The sequence below is a fragment of the Henckelia pumila genome, chromosome 4 (genome assembly GCF_033568475.1).
Source record: "Henckelia pumila isolate YLH828 chromosome 4, ASM3356847v2, whole genome shotgun sequence".
Lineage (NCBI taxonomy): Eukaryota > Viridiplantae > Streptophyta > Magnoliopsida > Lamiales > Gesneriaceae > Henckelia > Henckelia pumila.
The window spans coordinates 202,006,094-202,010,534 of record NC_133123.1 but is presented as its reverse complement, the minus strand read 5'-3'; the positions used below and the strand labels follow the sequence as shown (position 1 = coordinate 202,010,534).

Here is a 4,441-nt window from a genome sequence, read left to right as displayed (position 1 = left end):
ACTGCATGCACACTTCGGACGTTCCGATCCTGCCTTCGGATGCTCCGATATTGCTACGTGTTGGTAAATCTTGACACCTCAACCCTTGCATGGCCTAACTGGGTTCGGACGGTCCGATCCCTCCGCAACATCCGATCCTAGTACGGACGCTCCGAACTCACCTTGATAAAATTCCAAAAATTATCCAATTAATTCCAAATTAAGCCCCTAATCCATGCTTAACCATTTTTACTTAATTAATCTTGTAAAATGGAATCGAGCTACTATATTGCGTGCCAAAGTCTCTGATTTGTAGGTGATCACGATGCGGGTCACTACATTTATGATATTAGAGTACCGCTCGAGCGAGAAACTTTCCGCCTCTTTCCAATTTTCCACCTCGCTCGAGCGGCAACAAGTTGCCCTCGAGCGAGCAATACTATATCGAGTTCTTCTCTTCACTTGGGCTCGCTCGAGCGGCAGAAACTTATGCTCGTGCGAGAAACAATCTGGTCCAAAATTCCAGCTTTTTATGCATTTTCTACAAATAAACCATGGAAAACATTATGTAGACACGATGCATGAAATACTACTAAAATTCATGAAAACATAAATAATAAAACATGAATGCATGCAAAATAATTATAAAAATGGCACAAAATATGCACACAAAACACAGTTATCACAGAGCATGGAATAAGATTCTTTGGGACTTAGTATTGACATTTGGATTATCCTTGTAGATTAAAAGTTGGATACAATGACAATAGCAGTAACAGGAGTTGGAATAGCAGGATACCTAGGCTTTTCAAGATCGTCATTGCCAAGATTGGCATCAGAGTTTCATCTTATGTGGATCTCTGCAGGATGGAGCTGGAAGAGAAGATCCAGATTTAAACTTCAGGGATTTCTCGGGATCTATTGGAGTGTGGGAAGATGTGATCATCTAGATTCCATGTGGTCCATAGATACCCCTGAAGACTCTCCACGAGCAGTTGGAGAGATTGTCAGAAGATCCTACCAAGAGAATGCCTCATGAAGATTTGGACATCTCTAGTAGGATATAATATTTTAGATCTTGCGAGGAGGAAGTGTGGGGCTAAAATCCAATCTACTTAATCGTATGAATTAAATTTAATAAATATTATGATTATTATTTTTAAGTTTACTTGATTTAAATTATTTATTTGAATTATGTGCTAATAAAACATTACTTATTTATTCAAATGATTTTATTGTGTAATTTAATTGTTTTAAATATTTTAAAGGTTTAAGGTTTTGCTTATTTAAATGATTTTAATTATTTAGTTTATTCATTTAAAAGATTTTTAACTGTTTAGTTTATTTTTTAAAATATTTTTGATGTCCAAATTATTTATTTTAAATAACCTAAGTTTAGCGGTTAGTTATTTTAAATTATTTTAAATGCCTAGATTATTTATTTAAATGCTTTTTAATTTTCCAAATCATTTTAAAAGTTTTTATTTTCGTTTGTGTATTTATTTAATTTGCTTTTAAACGCTTGTCTAATTGTTTAAAATTATTTTAGTCGATTTGCTTACTATTTAAATATTTTACTCGTAGCCATGACATCAAAATATTTAAAGTGATTAATTCTTGGGTTTTCAAATATGGCTACACTATTAAAATACTACGTATTATATTTTATTTAGTATTTTTCCTACCCGCATAAACTTATGTGCTGACCCGGCCCGAAGGTAATTCCCCAACCCAGTTCACGGCCCATTAAGAGTTTTACTACCCAAGTTCTCGGCCCATTTGCATTTCCCCCTTTTTCCTTAAGTCGATGGCAGACTCTTCCCTCTCATTATATCAATCTCGATCGACATCTCCATCTCTCTTCCAGCTCAACGGCGCAGCTCCCGTTCTTTCTTCTTCTCCGGCGGAGCATCATCCCAACCAGCTGGTCGAAGCTGGTGCAGCTCTTGACAGCTCAGGTTCCGCATTTTTGCAGCTCGCAGGATCGGCCGCAGCTTATTTGAGTTTTGCTTCTTTCGATTTCCTTAGCCAGGCAAGAACATGGGATTTCTTTGGCCATCAAGTAGATTAATATGATGTGTGCTTGTATTCTTGCTTACATTTCAATTTTTTCAGATTTAAGGAAGCAGCTCGAATTTTTCTGATTTCTTGATGGAACGAGCTCTGTTTTTCATTTCTTGGATAAGCCGTTCGGGATTCAGTTTCATTTGGACGTATTTTATGTGCTTGCGTTCGTTATACGTTGGTTATCTCGTGTTGGAAAGATTTGCCTCGAAGTCGATTTATGTTTTTGTCTTTTTTTTTTCTCTTTAGTTGTTCGAGACCCTCTTCTTTCTTTTTCTTCCTTACGGTGTTACACATGTTCATGATCTTTATATGTCATTTTTTTTTGTATTGGGCGAATGTGAGTAGATGTTACTGTTATTTCATTTGCATATGGCCATGTTCGAAACTTCTCTGTATTGGGGCTTTTGTGAATTCGTTTGTTGCGTGGTCTTGGATGGTGATTTAGAGACTGCCATGGTTGAGACGTAGCTCACATGGTAGCACCTGGGTTGTTTGAAATGGCTAACAAGGTTGGAGGCAGGGCAGTTGGATTGTCATTGAGGGGAATCGATTCTTTGGCTTGGGGCAGGGGCTGCTTCGAGCTGGGAAATGAGCTCGGGGCAGGGATGTTTTGAGCTGGGCATTTGATTTGGGTTGAGGATCAAGGGTCGGTCTTGGAGGAAATCGGTTCTAAGGTATGGGCAGGGGCAGGGGCTGTCTCTTTTGAGTCACACTAGGCTTGGAGAAAGCTGTCCTAGTGGTTTGAAGAGGTCTTAAGGAATGGTCTGGGTCTTAGCTTATAAGTTGTTAACATGGGAGATCAATGTTTAAGTGTCTTGAGAGAGAGATGAACTAAGATTTGGTGAGCAGAAATGTCCAATTGTTGAGGGCTGTCTAAAAATGGTCATGTAAAACAGGGTTGCACTAATGTTTTGGCTAAGGGCATGAGTTTAGGAATAGTCTAGGAAGTTAGAGAAATGTCTTTTCAAGCGAGAACTAATTTGGTTAAGTTTTGATCGAGTTCTAGGCTATCGAATGGTAAAGTGCAGAATTTTGGTCATTAAGTGTTGCTACCCGGGATACGTCCTAAGTGCCAGAAAAGTAAGTTTAGAATCTTAGCCATGGGTTGCCACCTAAATCACCATCCTTGTCAACCATCTTTCATCATTTACTTGTGAATCGAGTAATCGGGTAAATATTTTCAAAGAAAGTCATTTCCATAAATGCATGCTATATCTTCGAGTCAAGTCAAGAAAAGAATGAAAGAAAATATTTTGAACGAAGTGAGATGATTGTGACTACATTTATTCACGTGTATGTGTGGGGCTGGGAGACGTTTTGGCCTCCCTTACCAAATCATTATGGGTTTCCTTACCTTAGCATATGTTCGTGTGGGGCCAGAGCTATTGTGGTCTCCCTTACCAATATAGGGCAAGATCGGGTTGGGTTTCATCTCGACCTCCTTGCGGCATTGTGAACTATAGCCATGATCATGATCGAAATCACAGAGTCACAATTCAAGGATCTAAGTTCACAGTTACAGATTTCAGTTACAGATTTACAGTTTCAGTTGCAGTTACAGTTAAGTCTTATTTTGACTCGACTTAGTTTATATTCAGTTTCATTCATGTATGAGGTTAAGTAAATTTTAAGAAAATTTTCAAGTTTAAATGTGTGAGTTCATCGCATGCATTACATCTCATCCTCATTTACCATTCAACTTTTCGGAGTAAGTTTCAAAGTATATTAAGTACAAGTATTTGAAGTATTAAACATGTACTTTTAAACCCTCGTTATTTCACCCCATATTCTTGCTGAGCCCCTAGGCTCACTACATCTACTTGGTGCAGGTATAAGTTATCTTTGAGATCAAGGGGCAAGACTATCGAGTGGATTGCGATGCGGGCACGACACATCTCTCCGACCTATGACAGTCTTCCGTGAAAGTTTATTTTATCATTTATCTGGTCTTTAATTTTGTTGTTTGGTTAGTTGTATATGTAAGAAATGTTACAATGATTGGTGGACATGTAAATATCAAATTATATGATTTATGGATGGTTGAAATGTCGAACCTCTTTCTCAGATCTTTCGTTCACTTTATTGGTCTAGTTTATTTAGTGTTGTCGATTGTTTCTTTTATTTTATTATGTTGGTTGTCTGGGACAGGCAGGTTTGAACATAAATAGGGAGGTCATGCCGAAATTTTTAATAAATTTTAATCTTATTTTATTTTATTTTTATTTTATTTTATTTATTTATTTTTTTTGAAAACCCGTATTTTTATTTAGTTAAATTTAAATTAGAGTCAGGACATTTCAGGAAGTCTGCTGACATGCTTGTATCGATGCTTTTGTGTGTGACAGACGAAAAACCTCATGTTCAAGATCAGAAGACGGAATGAAAGAATTTCGCA

At 37.2% G+C, this 4,441-nt stretch overlaps 1 long non-coding RNA gene across 1 annotated transcript; it reads left to right on the top strand.

Annotated features, from left to right (window-relative positions):
- The first annotated feature begins 1,790 nt into the window (after positions 1 to 1,790).
- On the top strand, positions 1,791 to 4,110 carry LOC140864707 (uncharacterized). The gene is made up of 3 exons (XR_012144321.1): positions 1,791 to 2,011; positions 2,095 to 3,606; positions 3,876 to 4,110. It is a non-coding gene; the product is annotated as an uncharacterized lncRNA (long non-coding RNA).
- Positions 4,111 to 4,441: the final 331 nt, after the last annotated feature.